The sequence below is a fragment of the Manduca sexta genome, chromosome 10 (genome assembly GCF_014839805.1).
Source record: "Manduca sexta isolate Smith_Timp_Sample1 chromosome 10, JHU_Msex_v1.0, whole genome shotgun sequence".
Classification (NCBI taxonomy): domain Eukaryota; kingdom Metazoa; phylum Arthropoda; class Insecta; order Lepidoptera; family Sphingidae; genus Manduca; species Manduca sexta.
This window is the reverse complement of record NC_051124.1, coordinates 5708447-5732682: the sequence shown is the minus strand read 5'-3', so window position 1 is coordinate 5732682 and position 24236 is coordinate 5708447. Positions and strand designations below refer to the sequence as shown.

The following is a 24236-nucleotide window of genomic DNA, read 5'->3' as shown; positions in this document are numbered from 1 at the left end:
GTTAACAGGTTAATTAATTTTAAAATAAATTGTTTTTTTATTGATAAGAACAAAAAAAGGCTGTTACTGAAACTGATTCTGATATTGCGAACATTAAAAAACAAAAATACAACGTGGTCCGTAGGGCTCCGTAAAAGGGTCCGTTAAAGATTTATTATTGGCTGCGAATGAGCCGATGCGCTGAAGACGTTTATTGCATAAACCAATAAATCATATTCTAAACACGTACCATTCGGATGGATTGTATCGAGTTCTTGCTGAAATTATAGCCGTAATGTGACGTCGTTTTGAATTATTATATTTATGGAATCGTTTTACTGGTTTGGTTTAATAAATATTTATGTTATGTATCGAATGATTGTATTTTGTATCGATTAGGTTAACATTCGAATGATTGAATATTTTATAATACAGACAGAATAATATAAAACAACTAATGTATTTAAATAATTTTAATAAATACGTACGCAATCTCAATTTTTCTCGTTACTTTAATTTGACCATCACACTTATTTTAATAATTTAAATAAATCTTAACATCAAATTAATTCCGTCTTCACACCCACACATATATAACTGTGTTTTTTATATGAAGCAACGAATACAGCAACAACTAGCCCGCTACATTTATATAATTAACCCTTTATTGATACCGCATCTTAATCAGAGCCATTAGAGAAGGAAGTGACTAACATTAACCGTTCAGTAGCAACTTCTGAAGATGTTAAGAAATAATTACTATTGGTCACGCCTCCGAAGATTGCTTTTCGTAAGCGATAATAAATCTACACAGATTCCTTAACATATGTAACTTATTAGAAATAACGTGATGGGCGTGTATGATATACAGGGTGAAGTAATAGCAGATGAGTATCGATTTGTGCCGCGTTATTACATTTGAAACGCATTAATTTGATGCCTTAGGGACATTGAGTGGGTTCTGTGATAGGTTTTATATGAGTTTGCTGTTCAGTTTTTAATAACGTTATTATAATCTGATGAATGGTATATTATGATGACGTAAAAATTAAGAATGATTTTACCGTGAGATTTTACTATACTAATTATACGTGTGATTTTGTTTTGAACAATTAATATTGATATTGTAATTTTCAGAAATAAATTCGGCATCATTTTAATTATTGTGTATTAATTATAAATGTCAATAAACAAGAATGACAACGATGCTAAGTAACAAACCATGTCGTTGGATAATTAAAATTCACACATATATCTTTACAATTCAAATGATCGCATAATACATGCACAAATATTGTGATGTTCAAATTTCGAACGTAATGAGAGGGTTAAGTATTTTATTGGGTAATTACTTTTGAAACAAGTCGCCTGCGGGTAATAAAATCAAGTTCACTTACAGATAGTTAATACTAGTTTGAGTCTCTGATTATTATATTGTGAGGCACTCACATCCTCAGTTGGGTAAGACAGGAATACTCGAGGACGGATTGGCAATGGTCTCGCGGCGGACGGAAGCCGATCCGTTTGGAATGGTCGATGTTATAACATCCGTGTGAAAAAACCCTTGCACGATTCTATGTAGGTATATTTTAATAGAAAATATTAAGCGTGTGTCACACCGAAATGTTGAGCAATAACGGGTTAATTATACTATCGCCGGATTAAATAAAAAAAAGAAAAAAATGGCACAAATAAATTTAGATTTAAATATGTATTTCCTGCTTAATTTACTTCCTATTAAGTATTAAAATATAACAGCGCGAGATTATTACAGGTATTAAGTGAGTACAAGAATACGAGTCGTAACTCTCTTGGGAAAAGTGAGATTGGTATTCTTATCTTGGCGCCGTCACCGCATTCTGATGATGATACACCATAAATAAATGCCTTACCAAGACTTATCATAATTTAATAAATATAATTCAGAACGTGACTGCATAGAGACGGCGCATTGTTTTTCGAATCACGGAAAATATCTCAATAACTATTTGCCTCATATCGTATAATATATTCGAGCAATGTTTGTGCAGTATGAAACAGAATATGTCAACTCAGACGGTGCTATGTAGACACATTTCCTTAGTTAATACTCAATTAGAGATACCGATTCAAATATGGCGTCTTGTTTGCTTTCAACGAAATATTTTTTGCCGCAAAGTTATTCAGCACTGATTTATAAAAAGCGTTTCAATAACAAACTTTTTAATGAGCATATAATCTCTTTCACACTTATTCCTAGATGCAAGATAGGGGCATCGTGTGTATGTTAATTGCTCTTTATCTAAAACCAGGGTTTAGCTGGCTCGGTGGGTATATTATCTGTGCCATCATACGCTGTGGGAAATCTTCACACGGACACCAGAATTGTTCGCGAACAAACGAATGTCATGATGCACGCTTGTGTAACGCTCCGGTCTGACATTCGGCCAATTTGCATTGAACGTGTGTACTTGAAGTTTTCGCTGAGTTTTTTCGACGCTCGATATCTGCATTGTTTTGTGATCGTGAGATTTATGGCTGTGATTCATATGTAGAGCGGTTATCTATATTATATTCATGACCGGCCGACGTATATCCCAGCTGAGGTACCTTACGTAGACAGGATATGTAGGTCACGATATCAAATTGCGACGGATTATTTTTTGAACTAGTTTTCAGTGAGTGCTTGACTAGTTTTTCTGGAGACTGCACAGTATACATAATCTTAACTCAACCACGGGCTAAAGCCCCACACGGGTGAGCAGTAGAGTCAATTAGCATACTACTCTATCAGTTCCAAATACTCTACCAGTTTTAGTAGAACTCTACTCTACCAAACCTGTTTACATTGATGAACTTGGTAACTAGCATAGTTAATGCTCTATTGTATAACTATGATATATACTCTACCAGTATATCTCGGGCTGTAGTTCAACAAAGAGGACGGGTATTATGTGGTATTGGTGGCTATAAGTATATATTCCAAAATTATAAGATCAGTTAATGAATACGTCTCTTTATGTTATTAAATGGCGGTGACAATTAAATTTTTTATCCACTTAACAGATCCGATACCTACGTCAAAAAGAGTGTAAATACTTACTCATATAATATTAGGTGAATTTAAACAGTAAATTGATTCATGAATCTCTTCAACATCCAGCCGCCGTGTAATGTTAGGTTGCTAACCGAAACGATGCACAAATTAATGAACTATGTTAATAATTTTTAGATTTTTAAGAACATCACAATTAGTCGATTCCTCAACATTAAATTCGAGTTTATTATCAGCATTAGATGTTTAATTTCATAATGTTATAAAACTTTTTTTACCGACGTCTTCTATTGCGACATCATACGACATTTGATATGTAAAGAAAATAAATTAACAACAAGCATAAAAATAAAATTTGTCAGCAACATGTAATCATTGCATGTATAACATGTCAAAGTAAGAGCTACGGACCACGTATGCCTACTTTTAAAAAGCGTGCCAGCAATCTGCGTAGAAATCGCTGCCATTCAACGTCGAAGAGATGATATCCATTACGGTAACATGACCGCATAATTTGACATCCTCAAACAAGCGTAGCGTCCACAAATTGTATTAGCGAAATCTATTTTAGATTACACTAATTTGTCAGTTCCACAGATCCATTCATGCCGTGTGTGGGAAATGTTATGAAATTGAAAATGATCATATTTCTTTTAAAAGACACTAGGCGATTGCACAAAGATTCACCTAGTTTTCGTCGTTAACTATTCATTATGTGCCGTGGGAGTTTTTTTGTGGTTACCATTGTTATATTTGATTGGCGCATTCCAAAGGACTTGGGACGGTCGAAATTATACCGAGTTGGAACAAATTGTTGGTGCGAGACCATCGTTTGAACGAACATAGAGGTTGGTACTCCGTGCTTTGAAAAAGAAAATGGTAGAACTGTTAATTGTTCTACGCAATAATAACCACATATTTTACATAAAGCATCGCAAATGATAAGGAAAACACGATGACGATCGTATTTGACGTCAATGGTAAGTTGATAAATAATATATTTATTAACCGCAAGTACTAACGCGATGAAGCGTCAAGTCTCATATTTGGAATAAAAAACTATGACGTAATTTGTTGACAAGGTACGTGTAGGTAAACGATGGCTTGCTCTAGTTCACTCGAAGGTTCTATGTAAATTTTGGCGGACATCTGCGTAGTTGTTACACGTGGCTACGGATTGATTACCCGATGTAATCAAGACTATGCATAAATGAATCTAAAACTATAACTTATGGGCGGGTGGTCAATTTGAATATTAAAATTGTTTCAATCTGGGTCTTACTTAGTTTATGTGTTCTAATGATAAGGTTGGGTTTATCATCGATAAATATCATCCCTGAAACAAACTGGTACGTTTAACATTTGAATTTAAGCGCCACAAATAAAAATGTATTGCGTCAATCGATTATTCAGTATTGATTTATGTACAATTAAAATATGATTTAAATTATCATGTATCAAAATTGAGATATTAATTTATTATTTAAAATATCCGAATGTGGCCCCGCGGAATATTTAATTACTGTTAAGTATTGTAATGTATGACAATATTTTTATGTCTTCATTAGTGTTAAGTAAATGTGTCTCAAAATGCATTCCACGTAATATTGAATATAAAATGAGTTCAGTCCGTTTAAAATGTTGCAACTCTCCGTATCTGATTTACATTGTGCTCGATTTTATAGTCTTTAATTACAATTAGTAGTAAGGGGACTTCATAATTGAAAATTACAATCGGTAATATAAGTCGAATAAAATTACTATAAATAAAATTTAATAAACATTCCTTGTTATTTATCATTGTCAAACATTTGTTAGCTGGTATTTTAAAGGAATATAATTCTTAACTATTTTATCATTGTTGTAAAGATCTTAATCGGGTGTGGTTTTTTTCTTTAAAATGTCAGATAACTTGTCTGAGTCGAGATAGATCTGTGATAATGTCTTGTATGTAAAACAGGTGTTTATATGTTACAAAAAAAATATGCTCGCACACAATGTTACTGGATTGTGTACATTTCACCAGCGGAATAGAGTTAACGGTTAATTATTTATTATTACTGTTTAAGTTGTTTTTTATGTGCACCTATAACTGTACATTTAATTTATTGTTCCTAGAAAATTGGCTACAGTACTTGGCAGTAAACATTACATATCGAATTATAAAAAGAGAAAACACCACTCGAGAGATAGGGGACTATGCTATGCAAAACCGAAGGTAGCCCATTATCGCTTTTCATAAATAAATGTATAATATTTACTGCCGAGTACTGTATATCACTTATTGTGTGAATTATAAAATAAACTTTGATATTGTTAAATATTAATATATAACCATAACATTTGAGCCTGTTAACATTAATTGCAGGGTAAAGGGCACGATTTCCTTTGAAGGATGGATTCACTTCAATAATTATAAACCACACTTTCCAGTGAAGTTTTGTGGTTTGCGATGACGTTAAGATTGATGAGAATTTAATATCTCAGCGTCGGCAATGTTGAACATCGCTTAAAATCCACTATGGCATTAACCAAAACGAAATGTGGCAAAGTAAGCAAAATATAAGGTGGAAAATTCAATTAACACGAAAAAAAACTCGTGCGTAACCGATGCAATGTGGCGCACTTTATTTCCAAATCGCCTGTAAACGATCGCTGTAATAATCTGTAACGGCAATTAGAAGGTGACGCAATTTGGCAATTTTAGCGATTTCTTATGCTGATGGGAGTTTCTGGCTTATTGTTGAAGATCACGACACTGACCATTGAGCGGTGTCGAGTACTATTCAGCACGAATATTTTACGATATTTCCAAAGATTTATTTTACTTTGATACCTTTAGATCCTGATAGTATTGATGCAAGATCTTTGAATTGAATTTTACTGTTGTGTTTTTTTTTGTCAAACGTAATGTCATCGTTTGCGTTTTATGAAAAATATACCCCACAAAGGCGTACTAGTTCTAAATAGCTCTTAAAAGTGAGAATGTTCCGTCAGTAAATTCGACCTTCGTTTTAAAACCATTTAAACAACTACGTATTTATTTTTCTCTAATATTAAAATATAATTGCAATTTGATATCATCTATTGATTAATGTAGACTAATTGAAAGGAAATATGAATGGTAACAGGAAATTACATAAATTAACTAAAGTAATTTTGTGATTGACTGTACGAACGAAACCGACAGTGATGTTCTAATCAAGGCTTTTTATGAAACTGTAAATTTTACTTTTAACAGCTGACTGTTTGAAACTTTGTTTTAACTTTTTAAATCTTAATGTGTTATAAAGCAATTCTGTTAAGAATTTATGGCTCTCCTTTTGTGAACTAGAGAATCTACATAGTTTTAACACTTGAGTGATGGTTGGTTGATCTTGAAAGACATAAAAGGAAAGAGATGAGAAGCTGAAAGAGATATTGATCATTTGAAGACTTAAAAATAACCAAGAATAGTTTTATAATATGATTTGCCGATTTGCGGCTTTCATTGTCAAAAGCCGTCGGACCGTCAACTGAATTTAAGCATTAAAAGATTTCATTTATTAGTACAAGAGTAGTGAATGTATTGATGGACATAATTTTTTTATATCCGCAGGATGCGACTAATTGGAGCCGATGTACAAAAACTGTGAGTGCATAAAAGCGGCGGATGTAAAACTATCCTTATTTGCATGTTCTGGTCGTTTAGCCAGAGCACTTCGCTTTTAGTTTTACATCTGAGATAAAAATAAGGTAAAAAATAGTCACGTTATGAATAAACACGAAAACTGTAGCAAGACAAAAAAGCTGCAGATTTTGTTATTTAAACTTAACAGATTTATTATCTGTGCTAGGGATTTCCTCTGCGTGGAATCTTATTCGCAATATTTACCTCATTTCCAATTGATACCCTGGTTTTTATAGAAAAATTTTCCGTGACAATTTTGAACGCATCAAAATCCATTTAGCCGTCTTACTTGAACGAATATAGTAACACAATGCTATCATAACATTATGTTCAATATTACTACATCAGACGTAACGACGCTTCCAAGTAATATCAATAGTAACCGCTAATAGCATTGCTTAATTTAATTTACTAAACATTATAAGACGAAACGTTTTATAGACATGTAATCGCCAGTTTAACACTTTTAAATCGGTATTTGGAGACGAAGGCTTTTTGTATAATAAAATATGGTTATAGGTGTGAATGTGAATGAGATTAGTGGATTACTACTTAACCAATTATTTTTTTACAGTCAAGAGGAATAAATCAAATATATTTTTTATATTCCATTTGAGTATGGACCAGTATATTTCAAGTGCTGAAACGGAATGTACAAAATAGTAGGTATGTTCATGACGTAACCGACTAAGATTTTCCTCAAAAACATGTCATAACATTAAGTTATTAAACCAAAAAGCAATTCCAAATTCAAATCACGAACGAAACTCATAAACCCTTCTTTTGGTACGATCATAGACAATAAACGACACGTTTGCAATGTTAGCATTCATGTGTGTGAACGCATTCTGTACAGACAATCATTCCCATGCACTCGATTGCCATCTCGGTTGTAAACTTGCGATTCTTACGCAACGCGTAGAAGACGTATGCGTAAAAGATAATGAAACAGATCGTTTTTGTATGCACGTGTGAGCGAACAATATGGAGTTTTGGTAATGAGGTTTCCAGGTGAGATTATACGATAATGGTTCGAGGTCTTCTGTGTTGAATGGTCAGTGAGATATAGTTCGTTATTTTAGTTTATTTTCGTTAGGTGTTTGCAGTCTTCATTGATTAGTGATTATGAACAAGCTCCATTCAGAGTAATGCAGTACTAGTAATCCGAAACTATAGTTGTGTTGATTTTATTTCTATGAAGCAGTGGTGATTGTTGTTCGAATATCAACATGATTGTCTCTTTATTAGATGACTTAAAGCGATTAAAGTTACAAATACTCATGCCCGATTGATATGATTATGTCATTTGAAATAAATTCTTTAATATCGATTAGAGCTAGATATTTATGACCCAAATGATGTTCCATAATTTGACACAACTAACATAAATATGTTTTTATGCGATATAATTGATGCGCGTAGAAAATAACAGAGATCAGGACCTTTGATTGGCGGATGTCCATCTTTGGCAAGTCGAGCTTAATTGTGTATGGTATTTCGCTAAAAGGAAACAGAGTTGCATCAATTAAAATTAATTACCACACGTTTGTGCGATGTATTAGGATTGATGTTCGTCATCTCTAAATTGAGACATAGAGTTAAAACCATTAGATAAGATTTACCACACCTTATACGAAGTATTCTTGAGTTTTTTGAATGCCAAAAATGTTTTTGTTTATAACCGTATCTAGTTTCACTACACGATATCTTTCGAATAAAAGCTGATAGATTATAAAATTCTGACTGAAATAAATGAGGGTTTACCCTCTGGCGTAACCAACAAATATAATAATAAACTTATATGACTGCTTGATTGGAATATTAATTATTATATTTCGTAAATTGGAGCACCATAAAAATAATTTATCCAAAAACGCGTAATTGTTTCATCATCAATATTAAGATAAATATGTGTTTTTAATCAAGCGCAGTTTTATGTCGTTTCGGTTGGCAACTATTTGTAATACTCGTTAGCTTTAATTTATGACGCAGCTTCCCCTTAATGGCGTATTAATCTTGGCACGGCTTAAGGCGATGACATCCTAGCCCGTACAACGGATGTCCGGCATTGGAGAAAGGCATTAATTGTTACGACAAACGCGAACACAGTTACAATAAAATCGTGGTTTTTCATTTCCTCGGACTTTATTGTTTTTAAAGCCATTGTTAGCGATCGTAAAATTTACCGCCTCAGGAAAATAAAGAAAGCGGTTTTAAAGCTACTCTTTTGTTTTATTTTGTCAATGTTTAGTTTTCCGCTGTACGTATTAAAGTGGTTTAATTTATTGTGGTAAACAGGTTTCGGAGCGGGCACGATTAGGCAAACATAGTGTGGGATGTTCCCCGTCTATATGGAGCGTCGACCTGCGAAACGTTGACAGTAACTGGAGGAGGCGCGGCGAAAATCAGGTTCGAAGTGCGCCTTAATGGTGTCCCGTCGAGTGGGATGGATTCGCGACAATCATTTTTATTCTATAAAAGATGCTATAAATGTTATAAAAGACGATTCGGTAAAATTTATTAAATTTAATTTGATATTAACCGAATTAGCTGTATCAAGGTACAAAAATAGTATACGTACATTCTGACGGTGCAACTGTTTATGCATTTCTCATTAAAATACTGTTTGTCAATACAATGTTTGCAGTATAAAACCTAGGCGTATTATTATGAGCTAGAATGACCTCAACCATTCGACTGCACATTATGAAAATGAATCTAAAAATTATGCGACACCAAAGTCGTCTGTCTGTGCATTTTTTACGTTCTGAATTTCATCTGGAGTGATGTACTTGAATGCAGACTATATCGAATTTCCTTGAATTTTGATCAGATATTTCTGTCTACGTCTAAAACTCGTTGGTTAGGTGCAAGCAAATTTTGTTTCGATTCAACTGCAGCTGTTTGTAACACGGTCTAAAATCGCATACTAGCTGTTGAATGTTCACCCCTAAAATTGAATATATTTTTTGTCTGCATCGTGATTCATGTGTCTGATGCAGTAGACGAATACAATTGTACTTTCGCAGACATATTTTGAATTTGAACGGTCGTTTTTCATGTCACATTGCAACACTTATGTTTGAGTTGTCGTTGTAAATTTGAAGTGGAGAAAACCAGAAAAATGAAAGCCGCTCTATTGCGTCGCGTGGTATAAAAACGGTACATGGACAATTCAGTTAGTCATTCATGGAAGACGTCAATTGCTCGAATTGATGTGTAACTAGGTTTGTGAACGTTACACTAAGGCTTTTTATGTGGGAATGCCTTGTGGACGTACGTAAACTTGTTTCTCGGGGTTTTTTAAATGTTTTTATTGACTTTCTGTATTTAATGGAACTGCTTGTAGATCAAAATAGCATATTTGTTTTGTCGTCTTTTTATGGGAAAAAATATTAAATGCGTCTGTAATTATTTAAACTGTAGAGAAAATATGTCAGGTTTTTACTATCTAAAACCCTTTGATAATTTTGAAAGAGCTTGGGGAACTCTTTACAGTAACCTCGAGGTTCTTCCAACATACTTTGGCTCGATATTTATGTGTATTAAACCTTTGTTCCAAAAAATGCCCCAATTTCAAGGGCGCTCCGAAATTATTAATAATTAGAAACGGGCTAAACTATATGATAAGGTGCAACCAAGATCTTTTTGTAATGTATCCTCACTCCCACTTTGTGGCAATTGGGACGACACTACATTTTAATTAATCTGAATAGGGTCGTTTTTATGCTCTGAATTATAAAATGTATTTAAGTAGTGTGCTTCGAAATTTGAAAAGGAGGATATGCTTCAAGTATTTTAATGAATGTAAATTGAATGAACTATATATCTATGTAGTATTCAGAGAGTTTGATAACATGTATTAAATTATATGGGAACGATCTACATATAAAAATATATACAATTGGTTTTAGAAAATAAATTTGGTAATGTGAATATTACTCAAATTATAGATTGTTGTATATCTAAGATATTAAAGAAATAGATTTCGAACCGCAAGCCGCAATACCAACGAAATCTTAACGATTTTTATCGAACGTTGGCAATACAGGCGGATGTGTATATCCTATCACCAATTGCAAACTGTTTGGAATTTCTGATATAAATTATTGTTACTATTAAGTATCATCTTATGTGTCATGTGTGGTAATTGAGGAGCAAACCGCCTTGGATACAATTTATAGGTTGAGTAATCCAAACATCGGCATCTGATACCGATGTAACAACCCTACGGCAAAATATGTTAGTAAAGTCTTAGCCTCAATTAAAAGAAGAGTCTTGAAGCGTCTAACGGATATTTTTACGTTATGAAATTGTGCCTCGTGTATTAAATGGCCAACTGTAGATGAAGATAAAAACCGGCCGCGTGTCGCTTGCCAACTGATCGATATTAAATAAGACAGCACCGTAAGTTAGGTAACTACGCACCTGTGCCGGTGAAAGGGAAATTTTTAATTATGTTTTTTTCTACAACAAAGATGACACGGTGTTTCGTTTCAGCGCTTTAATGCATTCACGAGCGAAATAGAGATTAAATAAGAAAACAGATTGACTTTCGTTCGGAAGAAACTGAATTCTCGATTAAACATTTCAAATCGGTCGTACAAAAAGTGCAATGTTTGAAGTATTTAAATTGGCGACGTAAGTTGCAATAAGATAATATTTTTTTGGTGTAAGTGTGTCGAGTATCCACTCAATATCCGCTTAAGTAATTTACTACTCGAAAAAAGTCCGTAGGTATTAGAAGAATGTAAATTAACGCCTTAATGAGCCGCTATAATTATTTTTAGACAAACACCGATTTCACACTTGTAGTCACATGGTTTACGTAAAGTCATAACATTATGTATACAGATTATCATCTTTGATTACCAGCGTACAGATATAGTTTTACGGCTAATTCTTTGATGACAGTCGCTCGTAATTTAGAGTAGTTTTTGTTATAAAAAAGGTAGACTAAATTCATAGGATATTCACATCTAAATGAGAGTATAATTCCGTTTTTGGCGATCGTCGTTTTTTAGTGCAATATGTTTGTTTCATAGGAAATATATTTTTAAACTCAAAATAATTTATTAATGAATTTTTATTTTAGTAAGAATAATATATATTTCCGACCGCATCATGTTTAATGTACAAGTGTTAATTAACGAATATTTTACATAAGACACTCTACGAGTTGAACTTTTTTAACTTCTATTTCTACTGCCACTTCATATAGCGACATCTTGCGGAACAGCCGCGAACCATTTTTTCTTAAAAAAGCTTAACACTGCCTATATTTCTAATCGCGGTTTGATCTCGATAAATTGGTATATCAATAAAAATCCACGTAATTTCATACAGAGGTTGACAGCCAATAACGATTGTTCTTAAAGTGATAAAGGACCTATGAGAAATGGAATGTTATTCAGTAGGGTAGAATAGTAAACTATTATATCGAAGGAAATAAAAAATAAATTTGGTTACACATGTCCTTTTTGTTATTTATTATGTTGTGTATTCGTGGCGTTACAGTAATACGAGCTTTAACCTATCTCAGTTTTATATGAGTAATTTCTCAGCACATATACAGCATTAAAGTCGATTAAATGAATTAAATGCGGATAAAGTAAGACAGCAAAAACTATCAGATAATTAAAACTGACCGCTGCCAACACTAAGAAGGGACAAAGGACAAAAATGTTAATACATCTTGCAACTGACATACAATCATTGTTCGAGACGCGTGCTCTTTTATTTATTAGTTAGGCATTGAGATTCTAGGCGGGGATATGTCAGCGCCATTATGTGTTCGAGATAACTTATGGTAAAGGAAAAATATATAGCAAGATAACTCTTAATGTGTGTTTTTATTTTTAGGCTATATTTTATTGTGGAAGCGAACTAGAGTTTGTTACAATAGGCCTATAGTTGGGCGTATATCTTTTGGTTTTGTGGTTAAGTTTGGCATAATTTTATATGAAAGTGATATTCTTTTTTATTGGCCAGTGTGATAAAAGACATATATTAAAATATAAGTATGGAAATTTTCAAATATTTTACAAAACTACAAATTATATCGTATAAAGTCATCATACTGATAAAATTTCCATAGAAACACTTTATTTCATTATAAACATATGTTAATCTAGACATTATTAGCAATCCGTGATCGTTATGTCAATATTATTCTTTTTATATCTATTTAATCTTATGACAAAAATCTGTTTAGTATGTATATTTCTACTAATCAGCGAAATTAAGCATCACTTTATGGAAATGTATTCAATATGGCGATTTATGACGTGGTTTTCAAATTTATACGGCGATCAATATTGTACTCAATCAAAACAACAGCTTTTTAATTAATTGGTGACATCTTTTATGAATAAAACATATTGTTTCGCTTTGATGTCGCTTTTAACAAATTTCCGAACTTAATGATTTAATTTTATTTTATTATAACCAATTAGTTTAAATATATCTGATTTACCTTATATATTTATTGGGGATTGACGTAAGAATAAAAGATGCATTAAGGACATGTCGAGTTGGACTTCAAAATAAAAGAGGCGCTTCGTTCTTAGAACACATTAAATACTTTATGTATTTATTTTATTAAATGCTTACAAAAATATTTTTATGGAATATGGTGAATTAACGTTTTAGCAGAAGTCTCAGTATTTATATAAAATAAATGTTTTTATACAGGTAAGTTTGATGGAAGTTCCGATAAGTGCAATTTCGCGGAGTCGGTTGCATTTTTTGTATGTTTTTTCGTCGGCACCTGACGTGGCGAATGTATTTCAACCTTCGGCGCGCCATCAAAAAAACAACTACCGAGGTTTACGCCTCAATAAACACTAATTATTACTATACTTTGTGTTTTGCAAGGAGATCCGATAAATTCGTGATAGTAAATTATTGTACTGTTAAAATGTTATTCGGTTTTATTGTAAATCGTTTTTATAATTTAATTAAAGTTTAACCGTTAAATTTGATTCTAAACTTTAAAGTGAACATTAAAAATATTTATTATTATAACTTTATTTCTGTCCAAAGATAAAATTATTTAAACAATAAACTTTTAATTTATTAACCGAAGATAATTGATCTTTTAATATTTTATTAATCATTAATGCGTATAAAGTTAGCGCGAACACTTCAAGATATAAATACAAATACCCGTTTTACGGTTATGTGATATTCCCGAGCATGACTTATAGTTACGGTCCAGAGCACATTTAAAATCGACAGCGGTCCCAGAGCCGTCACGTACTGGCATAACAGTAAGAGGTGTGCCGTGATATGAAAAATAAATCGCTAAGATCTTATCGTATTGGTTAGTCTTTATTGTACTTGCGAGATTTTTCAACTATCGCATTTTAATATTATTAAATAATAAGTTTATGTTCGCCTTTGTTAAATTTATTGAATTTCAAAAAGTAATACAATAACTATTTAAGCGAATGGAAAAGAAAATATCGTGATAAATTAGTCTTTTTTAATAAGTGCAAAACGTGTGATATGAAAGGCGTTTCACAAACACGAAGCCTTCAGTGACACGTATTGCGTCGAACAATAGATTTGAAGCAAAAAAACTTTGCCGTCGGGCGGCGCGCTGCGGCGGGCGGCGTAGCAACGTAAACACGGACTGGTTTACTAGGTCGGTTTATTTTTAATAGTGAAAATGCTAGTGAAATTGGAGCCAATTTTGTTTTTACGTAGGTCATGGTATACTGTAAGAATAAAAATTATTTATAAATACGGTTTGAATATAATCGTAGTTTTTGAGTTATAAAACAAGGAGTATTTTTGTCACGCCGATATGTTATCGCAGTTTTGAGAAAATATTGTTACGTGGAATTTTTTTTTCAGTTATACTTATTTACGGTGATAGATTATCTAGTAGTTTAAAATGTAATGTGATTGCGCCATAAATAATAATTTTTTTTATTGATAAATTTATATTATCTTTGTATTTTTTACTCGTTATTATATGGTGCTTTAGCGCCCTTAATTTTTTAATATATTAATTTTTTAACACGTATTTTAAGAGTAATATTGTGTTTGTAGACTTTTTGGGGTGCCTAATTATTTAGACCTTAAACTAACAGATGTAATTAAAATGTAATCTTATAAACCTCTTATTAACTAAATTTTCAGTTTATTCGGAAAATATTACAGCTTTAAAAATTATCATTAAGACAAGGATAAGTATTATTTTTAATAATAACATATTAATAGTAACACAGATAAACGTGGAGAAAAAAGAAAATTAAATACCACCTACCTTTTACAGCAGAAAAACCGTTTAATACACGTTTATCCTTCAGATTTTCTTTGACTTTATTTCAATCAGTGTCGCACAGAAAACAATTAAAAAAATGTTTCAATTCGATATAATCCTCTCAATAGCACAACGTATCGTTTTCACTTTCTTTGACACTATGTTCTATCAGTTACAGGGGCACACAAAAACAATATTACAGTTCAGTTAATTATACTCGTCCAGTCAATCACTGATCACTGACAATAAATATCCATTCCATCACTAGGGGTTAAATTTTTTTAAGTCCGCGCGAGCTTTAAGCTGCGGAGCGTAGCGTGGTGCGCGTGCGCAGGCCGGCGTGGCATCGCGTTATCAGCGCGAGCGGCGCACGGCGCGACAACAACAGAACTTGAGAGTCGATCTCAATAATAACAAGAAAAGAAAACGGTCCAGTTTCAGCGAGGCTTCCGGATGGCTCGCGGACGGGGCGCGGACGGGGCGCGATCGGGGCGCGGGCGCTGCGGCCGCACCGCTCGCACGCAAGGCAGCGTTTCGCTCTCTTTGTCTAACGGGACCGAAGCGACTTGAACGATAGCGCGGTAGTCGCTGCTGCGACGCCGCCCCGAGCGCTCGTGCCTGTCTCATCGAGCAACATGACACGCATTCTTTTCCCGCCATTTTTACGTGCTTGAGATCGCTAACACTTTTCTCTTTGGAAATATGTTGACTTAATTCTACACGAAGTACTTTTCGCTTCATTTTAAGTTAAGTTATTCAAACATAATTTTATGTTCTCTGGTTAGTTACCGTTTCTTTGTAGTTTAAACATTGGGTCTTTTCTTCTTTTTGGCAGTGGTCTCACCATGGCCAGTCACGTCACAGCTAACATAACATTTTATTCTAAGCAGAAATTCGTAACTAAGTTTAAAGTTAGGTAAAGATTAATTTTGAAATACTGATGTTAATACGAGTGATTATTTTAGTTATACATAAATAATATTTTTGATGCTTTATTTTTAATTAGTTGTCGGTATTAATTACAACTTGGGTTCTATTGAATAGATCATTTAATAAGTTTACTAATAATTTAATTACATTTAAATTTATTCTCGTTACAAAGGTTATGGATCTGTGTACCGGTGATGAAATTATTTGGTATGTTACAATGAAGGCTGTTTGATTTGACTCTATTACGTTTTATTTGAATCTACGTATAATATTATTATAGTCAGATAAATGTATGCATAATTATGTTAATATGCTATATGAATATCTTATAATATAAATTTATTGTTTTTGACAGGGTGCACGTAAAAATATTTATTCGGTTTTTACTACATAAGATATAGATAACTTTGAACCGAAAGGATAAATGTAATATATTCTTTTACTTGTTTATATTAAATAATAGTAGGATTTTTTTAATGTTTCTTACAATTAAACTTAACATTAAGTTGTTTGTTCAGCTTGATAAAATAAATAGTAAATAATAAAATTACTTATTTTAATGGAGCAATTTAATACTAAACTACTTTATATAATAGTTACAAATTAAGAAGTAGTAAGCTATTGTGACATGAAGAAGATAATAAAGATCAATTAGTTGATTCGTTCGCGTTGATGTCTTTTGCTTGAACACTTTTTCGCGATGCTTCTTGGGGCGTAAAATTGTCTGTAACTGTAAGAAATTATGTGTTTATAAACTTAATAATATAATATACTCAATAAATGATTTGTATTATTTGAATAAATTTACTCAAAATAAAGTGGTATATTATACTTTAAAATATTTATCGTGTTACTTTAACCAAGATAAAATATCTAAGCAGATTTTAAAAATAAAACAAATATCAAATAAATTCGTTTCAAACGAGTTGAAGAACTCAGACGAATAAAATACAATTAAGCACCAAACGTCCAAACTCAAGCGCTGCAGTCGTCAATCGAGAAATTGCCGTTGTGCAATGTGGAGCATTTCGTTTTTCGCAACGATGTCGGTACGCAATTAAACAACAATTCTTATTTCGTCACGGACTCACTCGATATCAACTGTCAAAATCGCTGTAAAAATTAATTTAAATATTTTTCACATTAGTCGCATTGCCGTGACCATTATTTTTAAAGATAAGCGTATCGGGCTCACAATAAATAACACTACCAAGCCGTGAGTTATGCGATATTTTTATTAAAAAAATCCTCTTCTTGACCAAACAGTCTGGATTCGCGCCCGAGGCCCTCCGTGCGGTACTGACCGACGCCTTATTAAAATGCAATAAAAGTCATGACATTTAATCGTTTTTCACAAGAAACGGCCGAAAATTCTGCGTGTTGTACACACGTGTCGGCATTTTGTGAAACTGATGCATGGAAATTATTATTACCAATTTAGTTTATTTTTAACATTGCTGATATTATAATCAATTTGCATACCGCTAAGTTTATAATCAGGAACTGTCTAATAGCTTAGAAATTATCAATCATAACAAAGATCATCTATACCTGAAATGAAATTCATATGTTTTTCTCACAAAAAGATACTAACAAATGAAGGTCTTCAAATCGCTACACGTTCTCAAAGCCAGTGAGTAGTACATTTTAAAAAAGGTTCGCGAAATTCAGCTCATTATGTTAAAATCAACACCGTCGTAACTCTTCATTATGGACTTGGCCTCGAGAAAAATTGCCGAAAACACTCGACGCGACAATTTATATCGTTTTAATCTTTCGAGTTCAATTCGGCTAGTTATTAACCGTGCGCGGTAGAACCTTAATGGTTGGGGATCGATACGATTATGGGAAGGTGCGAATTTCATCACGCAATTTGGATGGTTCTCGGAACGCGTAATTGTTGAACAGTAAGCGGCTAAGTACTGGCTTGATGAAGTTATAAAATGTTTTTTTTTTATCGAAATGGCAGTGGCGAATGAAATTTTTCAAAAGGTAACCCGATGCAAAAAACAATTGCCCTAGTTAATATATCGCTGCCATTTTAACAGAAAACTAAAACTAAGACAGACGTAAATAAACCTAAAAGGGAAGCCGGTAGTAATCGGTTTGTATGGACGCTTCGCCACTGCGAATGGCCAGTTATGAATTTAGTTTTAATAGTGTAAATGCCAAATGAATCATATTACCGGTTTTAACACCAAACAAAGGAAACTTGAATATTTTGTTTTTTTTTTTTTTTTTTTTTACAGTATTTAACATATTATACATAATTTTTATTAGATTAAATATGTAGTTGTAACCTTTTGCAACTAATGAGGCATAGTTACTTTATTCTTGATAATAATGTTTTCAATTTGGGACTTTTAATTGGTTTAAGAATAAATCCAAGATCAACAGTTTACCTTAAAGTTATTATTGTTTGTAATAAAACAGTTCAATATAAATGTTAATTAACTATAAAGCACTTTAAAAAAAAAATCTCTTGAAACCAAACTTAGTGGTGTAACATATTCACAACTCTTGAGGTTTCTGACGAAGTAGCACCCGCAATCTGTGGCAGACGTTTTCATACATCGTAAATCGAGGATATCACCAAAATAACTCCGCATATCACGTTAGATAAACCAATCAAGTGTAACCATAAATTCACGAAGGTTTTAAACCTGAAATCACTCTTAATTATCTAATAAGGTTTCGTGAGAAAAAATGTTTTTACGTTATCATTATTAACACCATCACACAAATGAGTTCCAAGTGTTCAGATATTTGCAACTAACCAGGAACGGCCGATAACTGCGTAAAGCTTAATTAAAATAAAATACGCCAAAAGAGTCTTGGATCAATCAACGCGCAAGTGTTGAAATCGTGTTAATTAGCAATTTTGTGTTTTTTGGAAACTGACGTTTTTAGTGTTCTCGTTTGTTTCGGTGATTATTAAAAATACATGTTGGTACTTAAGGATTACCTAATCTATAATATATATAGATGAAATGTTTGTATGTTTGAACGCGCTTGCTAGTGGCTGGGAAAATGACCACCGTTGACAAGTTGTTAAAACCCGCCATGGTGGCCCACGTAAGTGTGTCGCGTTTTGGGATCAGCCTGTATATATCAGGTTCTAACAGGTCAGTATAAATGTGTCGACTGCTTAGAGGATCATCTCTCGCCAGTTAACATTCTAATGGACCTCACTCCACTTACTATCATTTGCCGTGGGGTCACATTGCTGTGCTCCTATTAAAAATAATCTCAGAAACTAATGAACCGATTTTGTAGTTCTTTTTTCTAATGGGAAGCTAAGTTACTCCTAAGTACTTTTTATTCCGGGAATATAAAAAGCGGGACTTTTATCCCGGCAAAACTATTTCACGCGGGTGAGCCGCGAACAAGTTAGTAGAATATAAAGAGAGGATGCAGTGACTAAGGAGATTGATTTATTTAAATTTCGAAACGGTGGTAGATTTGTGCGTTTATTACGAATAAGAAGCATAAAAGCATAAAAAGCATACTACTTAAAAAGCATCTGAAAATTTTGTAGCATATTATTAGAAAGATCACAGATTACAGCAACTTCTAAAACTCTATATTTAACATAATAATTAATGATATAAAATCTAAAATTGAGGTTGATCGGTTATGCAATAACGGCTTAATGAAAATAATATGCACTTATTACATTCCATATAAGTGATGTATTAAACATATTCATCAAAAAAGCCGACAAATTTAAAAATTTATGAGTCCAAGGTCGTGATTCACTTTTAAATGACTCGTAAAAAAGAATTTTAATTTCAGGCAATTAAAAAGATGGCATATTTATAGTTACTGCTAAAATCGTCGAGTGGTCGATAAGGGCGGATTCAGGGTGGGGAGCATTGTGGTCATGACCCCCCTGGGCTAGGTCTAGGTGACTACTGATAATTTTTAAAAGGCCCTTATTTATATTTACTAAAATAAATACTTTGAATGACAGCAAATACACATGAATGACACGCATAAATTCTTCATGTTGTTATTTAATTAATGTTCAGAAGAAAATTGTTTTCTTTTTTGATTAAAATTATTTTGACGTTTACCGATAACATACCGTTTCTTTTGTAATTAAATTTATTATTGTAATCGATTTGGATTCTGTCCAATATAACCTCCCTGACTTGAAAGCTGGATCCGTCCATGTTGGCCGATATGGTGTTACGATACGTTATGTCGTATCGTTGACATTTCGCACGTAAAAATAACTGATGTTCGAGGAAAATGCCGTAAAATTAATACGCGGAGATCTGCCGGATGACGTCACGGAGCACGTGTATTAACAGTGACCTTGCAGCCTCCGTTTTATGCATTTATGGGAATACCATGTGTTTCGATTCGTCGTAGTCGGTACGAAGGTGAATTATAAGGTTTCTCGACCAAAATGATACGTTCTGTTTCCGTTTTGTAATCGCGGTTCCTTAGTGTTTGGATGTAACATTAAAATAGGATATGCCGTAATTAGCCTTTAGTCATACTGCAACAGATTAATAATACATAGTCTGAAGAAATAGAGACTGTTATTGACACATGTCATTATGTCCATATAGTTATAATATATACTTTTGACTGGGCTGAGCTGATTGATTGGCCTTATTTGGAGTGATTTGGATCATTAAACGATACCAATATATTTTTTTTGATTTGAAGTGAGTATGGCTATGTTGTGCTGTTATTCTTTTTGTAGAAGTCTTGTAAAACTATTAAATATAGTTTCTTAAGTTGGCCATATATATCTAATGTATATTACATATTATGTAAATAGATGTATAATGCTTATTCTAATATATAAGCACTATGTTTTTATCATATTTCTTTTTAAATTTCATATGTTTCCCTATATGTATAAGACAGGTGTAGAATGCCAACCCATTAAAATCCATATAAACGTCATCAAGGCACCGCGTAATCTGATATCCACCTCATTTGTTCCGATCGTCAGAAACCTCAGTCAGATCTGTCATCCCTTTGTGTACTCAAGCGTAAATACATCAATAAAAAATACTTAAACGTTTTTAACTCACGCTTGTTCCGATTTAATCGCGTCGATGCATGCCAAAAGCTACATTGTACGCATTAACAAAAAAATAATCGAACGAAATGATCGACCCAATAAAATCATCCCGTTCATGATTCACAAGTGTAATTTTAGGCTAATTAATGGAGCGATTCTTGAGTGAAATGTCAAATATAATTGGTGAAATTACGCGAAATGTAAGTATATGAAAAAAATCTGAGCACTTTGTATGTTGACACAATAAATCATATAAAATTTGCGAGCAATTTTTACTTTCAGTTTCAATTAAGCACTTAATTTTATCTTGTTGCGTTGCGCAATCGTTTTTGCGAAATATTATGTTTGTTTTTTGTAACGCTTGTAAAAATTTATTTGTCTATCAATCAGCGGTTTATCGTCGAAAAGGGAAGTAAATCCGACTCCCACGCTTTTTAAAAGAAAGCTGCAATATATGTAGTTAGTTAAATTAAATGACACACTTTAACGCAGTTAATTTTGCCCATTTGTTTAACTTTCAGTACAATATTGCGGGAAATTAATTATACATACTATATAAAAAAGGATATATGGAATGATTTATGTTCTCCGTGATGCAGTTACGTGTACTAAGAGTCTGAGTCTGAGATGATATTGGACATTATCATTTTGTACATAATACTTTATGATAAGTTACTCACACTATAGATGTTATATAAAAAAGTATAAGTTACGAATAAAAAAAATAACAATAAATATTTTTAATTTTACAAGCCCTAATGACACTATTGCTACTTTAAAATAATTTCACAACGGCAGCATCACACTTTAAGTCTTCTGACTGATACACTCACGGACATCCCCATATTCGCACTGAACTACAAAATTATCAAAAATTCAGAAAAGTAGAACCAAGATATTTGCTGAAATTCATTATTCATGGATGATGTTTGGCACAAACTTACCAGACGTCAAGACGAGTATGTGGTCTTATTTATTAATGCAATGACAAGATGACCCTGTATATCTTTGCTTATTCTATGTGACATATAATCATAGCAATTTATTAAAATCACAGGACTTGGGGGGACTAGTTTCGTTCTCCTTATGCTAGCCCATTATTATAGGAAGAACGTTAGTTACTAAGGTACTCATAGAACTGGCTAGACTTTTTCCAACTCGTTGAATTTTAAAAATATAACTAATAATGTGTATTATTTTAATGTATGGGGTATATGTATTAACTGTTGTACGATTTTATTAGTATACCAAGTAATTAAAATGGGACTTTACGTATTATGTAATTTTCCATTATTTTTCATTTCGAAAGTTATTTATTTGACACCAAATTAATGCATATCATGGTATAGCTTATAAACATACCTTGAACAATCGTAGAGAATAAGTTATATGAGAATATAACTATTGTTTGTCATAACGAATTATAGGAGAAAAAACATTGGTTAAGGTGCGATTACTAAAATTACCACCGCTTATCGATTACGCAAACAAAAATTTAACCAGTAGTTAACCGATAGAAGTGACGTCGGAGCCTTTTTCTTTTGTCTTACCGAATTATTATAACGCATCAGAATCACGGGCCGTCAGTCAAGTTGGCCCCGGAGGTTGATTTTATCTCTCAAATTGACATGAAGGTAAAATAAATGGTTTAGTACGATAAATACGCGACCATTTGTAAATATTTATTTCTAGCGACGTTTATAAGTATTTTATTTGGAATTGTGTTCGTAGTTTTAATTATGGGCGGTAATTAGATATTGTATACAAAACAGAGTGATGTAATTTTGTAAAATAAAATAATCATTAGCTCTAATTATCCCATCGATATAAAGGAAAAAGATACATTGCGGGAATCCCTGGTGTTTTTTAAAACGAGTGACAGACTTGTTGACCTTCGAATCGAACCCGAGGACATAACATAAGAAAGTAAGAATAAGGGGGTTTTAGGGAATTATCTGCAAAAGACTTGACTATGACTCAATATTTAAAAAGGCAAGCGGGAATTTCGGCAAAGTTTAGAGTAAACGAGTGTAATTTTGTGACATAATAGACTAAACTATCGTATTTTTGTAACTATCAGTTTAAAGAACAAAAATGTACATTGTTGGCACGACGGAAACATTTTCATACAAAGGACAGGGACATTTTGTTTGACCTTCGACCAGAAGCCAAGACCGTAGGAGTTTCGACGTATAAGCACATAGGAAACCTAAGATGGTTCGGGAATATACAATATGATTATAATTAAAAAATTATACACAATGACTCAATATTTAAAAGTAAAGGGCACTTATTAGATGTTCTTTTAGTTTAACCTTTAAGCATCTATAATAATACACCATGTCTACTAAAAGAATTGTTGCGAAACATTCAAGCCATTTGCGTACTTTTAAAACAGCTAATTATGAATTCCGAGCACTCAAAGTCGCTGGGTAGTGCGTAATAGGCGAGCAGGCATCGCTAGTCATTTAAGCTAGGCGTGGCAGTTAGACCTCAGAGAGCGGATGTAGCAGCCTCGTTTGCTCCACCGATCCAGTTCGATGATAAACCAGAAATAAAAAAAATACTTTTGAGTGAAAAGGTCAGGCGGCCGAAATTAAAGTCCAAAATAATAATCATTACAGCAATGAGCGCAACAGGTTTCGTATTTTGACAGAGTAAATGTCGATTCGTCGAGTTCCCTTCCATGGATTTTCTTTTGCGATGATTTATGTGTAGTTTTGTTTCGATTGTATCGTTAAGTTTTATAGCTTAATTTCGAGCTTGAGATGGTTTATTAATTATCATTTTAAATGTTGGAAATGATCCCGTGTGTTTTTACCTTAAATAAATAAGGTTTAAGTATCAAGATATGGAGTAATTACACGTTCGCATCTGTAATGAAACGTCGTAAGTTTTAACGTGGTTTTAGTGAAATCTTGTACTTCATATGTGAAGAATGGTTATCTTTCATTTGTCTTGTTAATATTTCTCTATTATTTTGTGTTATATTTTTTTATGTTACCATAGAAATTGTCTAATTGTGGTAAAAAGCAATGCTGAGTGATCTCACGGGACCCCATGAAACAGGTTTGGATAGTGTGGGGACCGTTGTCAATACATTTATTTCGTACATAACTATAAAATTCATACTTTGTATATTCGTTATGTATAGCAAAATCCTTTGTGTTATTTTTTTTATTTTTCATAAATGCATATGCCAGGACATGGGCAGACATGATGATATTGCACTGGGTCACATAGATCCGGCAATTTTCCTTTCATCTCTGCTTATTTGGGATAAACCCACTCAACCATCAACCAATTT

General features: G+C 32.9%; 1 protein-coding gene across 1 annotated transcript in view; it reads right to left on the bottom strand.

Annotated features, from left to right (window-relative positions):
• The window catches only part of LOC115440247 (transcription factor hamlet), a 106203-nt gene extending 90852 nt beyond the window's left edge, over positions 1-15351 (bottom strand). Inside the window, exon 1 of the mRNA XM_030164472.2 lies at positions 14959-15351. The gene's annotated coding sequence lies outside the window, so the exon portion shown is untranslated. The remainder of the gene's footprint in view (positions 1-14958) is intronic.
• Between the last annotated feature and the right edge of the window lie 8885 nt (positions 15352-24236).